The following is a 6,592-nucleotide window of genomic DNA, read 5'->3' as shown; positions in this document are numbered from 1 at the left end:
CCCCCCCCCCCCCCCCCCCCCCCCCCCCCCGCTCTCTCCCCCTCCCCCCCCCCCCCCCCCCCCGCTCTCTCCCCCCCCCCCCCCCCCCCCCCCCCCCGGCTCTCTCCCCCTCCCCCCCCCCCGCTCTCTCTCCCCCTCCCCTCCCTCTCTTCCCCCCCCACTCCCTCTCTTCCCCCCCCACTCCCTCTCTTCCCCCCCCACTCCCTCTCTTCCCCCCCCACTCCCTCTCTTCCCCCCTCCCCTCCCTCTCTTCCCCCCCCACTCCCTCTCTTCCCCCCTCCCCTCCCTCTCTTCCCCCCTCATCCCCTCTTCCCCCTCATTCCCTCTTCCCCCCTCATCCCCTCTTCCTCCTCCCCCCTCTTTTCCCCCTCCCCCCTCTTTCCTCCCCCCCCGTCTCCCCCCCCCCCCCCCCCCCCCCCTTCCCCTCCCACCCACCCCCTCCGTGAGCTCCTTTGAGGAAGTGTCCACTCATCTGGGCTCCATCAACGGGGGCGAGTGCATCGTCGTCGGGAGGGGTTTAATTGCAACCTCGGGACCTGGGACCGTCACTGTGCCCCAGCACCGCCCGCTCGGTGTGGGTAAGTTGCGGGACCTGGACAGGTCCTTCGACTTGGTGGACGACCGGCGAAATCTACATCCTGATCCCAGCGTTTTCGCTCTCATCTCACCTGGAGTCAGAGCGTCCAGTCTGGATGTTTCGAGGGCGTATGTGTCCTCCACCTGAGAGGGGGGACGGGGGGGAAGAGAGCATGTATGTTGGCTTCTGTGCAGTGGGTGCATCTGGTGTGGGTGGGGCTCGCTCCTTTCTGCGATCGGACGGGGTCCGCGTACTGGCACTTTAACAAGCTGCTGCTGGAGGACGAGCGGTTCCTGGACTCGTTTCATCATTTCTGGGCCGGCTGGAGAAGGAAGCGGAGAGGCTTCCCCTCCTTGAGGTTCTGGTGGGACGTGGGCAAGACTCACGTCCGAGTTTTCTGTCAGGAGTACGCGAAGGGGTCGACAAAGAGACGCAAATCCAGGGTCGAGGAGTTGGAGAAGGAGGTGCTCGACCCGGAGGCACGTCTCGGTCAGCCCGACGCGGACCTGGCCCTGCGGTCGGTGTACGATGAGAAGAAGGGCGCGCTGCGGGACCTGCAACTGGTCGGGTCTCGGGGCGCGTTCGTGAGGTCGCGGATCCAGTTCCTTAAGGAGCTGGACCGCGGCTCCCCCTTCTACTCGCTGGAAAAAAGGCTGCTGGCCGACGACGGATCCCTTGTCTCGGACCCGGAGGGTATCAGGGCCATCGCCCGAGATTACTACACAGCCTTGTTCACTCCGGATCCATCCAGTGAAGACGCTTGCAGAGTTTTTTGGGAGGACCTGCCGCAGGTCGGCCCGGAGTGCGCCGGAAAGCTCGACTTTCCTATAAGTCTGGGGGAGCTGACCGGCGCACTCGATGGTCTCTCCAGGGGCAAATCCCCGGGACTAGACGGGCTGACCATGGAGTTTTTCAGGGCGTTCTGGGATATCCTGGGGAGCGACTTTGCGGGGGTCCTGGGGGAGAGTATCACTACCGGGGAGATGCCCCTATCGTGGCGCAGGGCCGTGATTGCCCTGCTGTCGATGAAGGGGGATCTCCGCCTTCTTAAAAACTGGCGCCTGGTCTCCCTCCTCAGCACTGACTATAAAATATTTGCCCGAGCCATGTCTTCTCGGCTCGGCACCGTGCTGGACCACATGATCCACCCTGACCAGTCCTACACCGTCCCGGACCGCACAATTTACGATAACATCCATCTGGTCCGGGACATCATCCACCATTCCCAGAGGGCTGGTCTGTCGAGCGCCTTCCTGTCTCTTGATCAGGAGAAGGCGTTCGACAGGGTGGATCACGAATACTTACTCGGAACTCTGCGAGCGTTCGGGTTCGGGATGCACTTTGTCGCCCGGATCCGACTTCTGTACACCGCCGCGGAGTGTCTAGTGAAGGTTAACGGGTCCCTGACGGCGCCCCTTCACTTTGGGAGAGGGGTACGTCAGAGCTGCCCCCTGTCTGGTCAGTTGTATTCCATCTGCGTGGAGCCTTTCCTGCGCCTCTTGCGGAGGAGGTTGTCGGGATTGGTTCTGCGCGGGCCGTGCATCGGGGTGGTCCTTTCGGCTTACGCCGATGAGGTGCTCCTTATGTTTAGTGACCCGGCTGACCTGCGGAAGATGCGCGAGTGCCAGGAGGTCTACTCTGCCGCTTCTTCTGCCAGGATCAACTGGGGTAAATGTTCTGGACTCCTGGTCGGTCAGTGGCAGATGGATCCCCTACCCGAGGAGCTCAGGCCTTTCACCTGGAGCAGGACCAGCCTCCTCTACCTGGGGGTCCATCTCTGCCCCGCTGAGGAATCCTGGCTGGCGAACTGGCAGGAACTGGAGACGAAAGTCACCGCTCGCCTGCGGCGCTGGACAGGACTGCTCCAAGTGCTGTCTTAACGAGGTCAAGTTCTGGTCATAAACCAGCTGATCGCCGCCATGTTGTGGTATCGGCTGGTCACTTTGACCCCTCCCCCGGACTTTGTCACAAAAATCCAGAGAATGCTCATTGACTTCTCCTGGGACAAAAGATTGCACTGGGTCGCTGCTGAGGTTCTGAGTCTCCCGCTTAGGGGGGGTGGTCAGGCGCTAGTGTGCCTACGCACACAGGTGGTGACTTTCCGCCTTCAGACCCTGCAGCGATACCTCTACGTCGCGCCTCCTCCTAGATGGTGTGCCCTGACGACGTATTTCTTCCATCAGGTGCACGGCCTGAATTATGACGTGCAGCTCCTGTTTATAGAGCAGAGGGGCCTCGGTGGCTCCTTGCAGGCGTTGCCCATCTTTTACCAGGACCTGATCAAAGTCTGGAACATGGTCGCCTCGCAACGCAGCTCTCCCCCATCAGGAGTAGCGGCTATCGTCAGAGAGCTGCTGCTCAGGAATCCGCCCCTCCGTCCTTTTCAGTGGTTGGCGGAGAGGAGGGCTGTGGCCGCAGGGGTGACCAGGATCGGGGACGTGCTGGGTGGCGGAGGACTGGGCTGGATGCTCCCGCAGGAGTTAGCACGTCGCGCGTCTGTGAGTGTCCAGGTCGCAGCCGATGCCATCCAAGACCTGAGAACGGTCGTGCTCGGACCCGACGTTATTTTGGGTCTTGAGGTGGCCCAGGTGCGCCGTGGTCTTCTGTCTGAACGTTCCCCTGTTCGGACAGAATTCCACATTGGCCCCAAGCCCCGAACCCTCCCTCGGGTGCTGGCGCCCCGCAATATGAGCTGCCTCGGGGACATGCCCTCTGTGCCATTTGGCACGGCGCGGAGGAGCTTTCTGTATGGACTGCTGCTGCACACCTTCCATTTTCTCGCCCTTGTCCACTGCCCGGACATGCCCTGGCGTGCCTTATTGCCCTCTACGGAGGTGTCCTCCCTCTTTCTATCGGGGACCTGGGTTGGAGGGTGTTGCATGCAGCAGTCCCCTATAATCGTAGAATGCACAGGTTCACGGCCTCCCAGGACACATGCCCTTTTTACGGTCTTGTGGAGTCCGTGGACCATGCATATATAGGCTGTGGTAGGCTGCACTCCCTTCTTAGTTATTTAAAAAACCTCTTGCTACTGTTTTGTTTGCACTTCAGCCCCACGCTCCTGATCTATGGACACCCGGTGCGGAAGGGGGTCGGGAAGGAGGAGGACCTCCTCGTGAACCTGCTCCTGGGCCTGGCCAAGTTGGCCATTAACAGGTCCAGGCAGCGGGCGATCGAGGGGGGAGTCCCGCCCGATTGTTTATCCCTCTTCTGCAGCTACGTTCTCGGCCGGGTGTTCCTAGAGAGAGAGCACGTGGTGTCTGCTGGCACTCTCAAGGCCTTCCATGCCCGGTGGGCACTGCGGGGACTGGGGTGTTTTATTGACCCCTTTAATCACATTTTGGTTTAAAGTTTGTAAGTTTCCTTTAAACTTTGTCCTTGGCTTTACAAACGATTGACTTAGGGGCTGTGCTTGATTTATCCTTTATTTTGTTAATTTAGTATAATTGGTTTAACTCCAAAAGAGTTACTGGCACTTTAACAAGCTGCTGCTGGACGACGAGCGGTTCCTGGACTCGTTCCGTCGTTTCTGGGCCGGCTGGAGAAGGAAGCAGGGAGGCTTCCCCTCCTTGAGGCTCTGGTGGGACGTGGGCAAGACTCACGTCCGAGTTTTCTGTCAGGAGTACGTGAGGGGGTCGACAAAGCGACGCAAATCCAGGGTCGAGGAGTTGGAGAAGGAGGTGCTCGACCTGGAGGCACGTCTCGGTCAGCCCGACGCGGACCCGGCCCTGCGGTCGGTGTACGATGAGAAGAAGGGCGCGCTGCGGGACCTGCAACTGGTCGGGTCTCGGGGCGCGTTCGTGAGGTCGCGGATCCGGTTCCTCAAGGAGATGGACCGCGGCTCCCCCTTCTTCTACTCGCTGGAAAAAAGGCACGGGGTCCGTCAGCAGCTCTTTACGCTGCTGGGCCGACGGCAGATCCCTTGTCTCGGACCCGGAGGGTATCAGGATGCATTTTGTCGCCTGGATCCGACTTCTGTACACCGCCGCGGAGTGTCTAGTGAAGGTTAACGGGTCCCTGACGGCGCCCCTTCGCTTTGGGAGAGGGGTACGTCAGGGCTGCCCCCTGTCTGGCCAGTTGTATTCTATTTGCGTGGAGCCTTTCCTGCGCCTCTTGCGGAGGAGGTTGTCGGGATTGGTTCTGCGCGGGCCGTGCATCGGGGTGGTCCTTTCGGCTTACGCCGATGAGGTGCTCCTTATGTTTAGTGACCCGGCTGACCTGCGGAGGATGCGCGAGTCTACTCTGCCGCTTCTTCTGCCAGGATCAACTGGGGTAAATGTTCTGGACTCCTGGTCGGTCAGTGGCAGATGGATCCCCTACCCGAGGAGCTCAGGCCTTTCACCTGGAGCAGGACCAGCCTCCTCTACCTGGGGGTCCATCTCTGCCCCGCTGAGGAATCCTGGCCGGCAAACTGGCAGGAACTGGAGACGAAAGTCACCGCTCGCCTGCGGCGCTGGACAGGACCGCTCCGAGTGCTATCTTACCGAGGTCGAGTTCTGGTCATAAACCAGCTGATCTCTGCCATGTTGTGGTATCGGCTGGTCACTTTGACCCCTCCCCCGGACTTTGTCACAAAAATCCAGAGAATGCTCATTGACTTCTTCTGGGACAAAATATTGCACTGGGTCGCTGCTGAGGTTCTGAGTCTCCCGCTTAGGGGGGGTGGTCAGGCGCTAGTGTGCCTACGCACACAGGTGGTGACTTTCCGCCTTCAGACCCTGCAGCGATACCTTTACGTTGAGCCTCTGAGATGGTTGCCTTGGCGACGTATTTCTTCTGTCAGGTGCACGGCCTGAATTATGACGTGCAGCTCCTGTTTATGGAGCAGAGGGGCCTCGGTGGCTCTTGCAGGCGTTGCCCGTCTTTTACCAGGACCTGATCAAAGTCTGGATCGTGGCCGCCTCGTGACGCAGCTCTCCCCCGTCAGGAGTAGCGGCTATCGTCAGAGAGCTGCTGCTCAGGAATCCCCTCCCCTCCGTCCTTTTCAGTGTCTGGCGGAGAGGAGGGCTGTGGCCGCAGGGGTGACCAGGATCGGGGACGTGCTGGGTGGCGGAGGACTGGGCTGGATGCTACAACAGGAATTGGCGCGTCCGTGGACGTCCGGCTCGCGGCCGATGCCATTCAAGACCTCAGGACGGTCGTGCTGGGCCTTGAGGTGGCCCAGGTGCGCGGTGGTCTTCCGTCTGAGTGTTCCCCTGTTCAGTCGGAATTCCACATTGGCCCCAAGCCCCTCGAGCCGGTGCCCCGCGGTGTGAGCCACCTCGGGGAAATGCCCTCCGTGTCCTCGAGCACGGCGCAGGGGGGGGTTTCCTGTACAGACAGCGGCTGCACACCTTCACTTCCTTGTCCTCACGCACCACCTGGACACGCCCTGGTTGCCGAGCTGCCGTCCGGCAGCGGAGATCCCCCTTGGGGGGGCCCGGTACAGAGGTGTCCTCCCGCTTTCAATCGGGAACCTGGGGTGGAGGGTGTTGCCTGCAGCAGTCCCTTATAATCATAGTCCCCCCCCCCATCTCCCGCCCCCCTTCTCCCTCTCCCGCCTCCCCCCCCCACCCCCCTTTCTAGCCCCTCCCGCTCCCCCTCCCTCCCAACCCCTCTCCCACCACCCCCCCCCCACCTCCCTCTCTCACCACCCCCCCCCCCACCTCCCTCTCTCCCCCCCTCGCCCGGCCCCTCCCTCCCGCTCTCCCCCCCTCGCCTGACCCCTCTCTCCCTCCCCCCTTCGCCCTACCCCTGCCTCCCTCCCCCCCTCGCCCGACCCCTCCCAGCAAGATGTCAGATGAGACGTTAAAACTGAGGCCCTGTCCCCCCTTCCAGGTGGGTATAAAACAGCACTGTTTAAGAATCGCAGGGGTGTTATTTATCCCCCAATCACAGCACAAAAACAGATTGTCTAGTCATTATCCCATTGTTTGGGAGAGTTTCCTGTGTGCAAATTGGCTGCTGTGTATTTTACATGACAACAGTGACTACACTTACTTCATTGACTATAAAACACTTTGGGACATCCCAGTG

The sequence above is a fragment of the Carcharodon carcharias genome, chromosome 9 (genome assembly GCF_017639515.1).
Source record: "Carcharodon carcharias isolate sCarCar2 chromosome 9, sCarCar2.pri, whole genome shotgun sequence".
NCBI lineage: Eukaryota > Metazoa > Chordata > Chondrichthyes > Lamniformes > Lamnidae > Carcharodon > Carcharodon carcharias.
The sequence above is the reverse complement of the archived record's forward strand: the minus strand, read 5'-3'. Positions refer to the sequence as shown.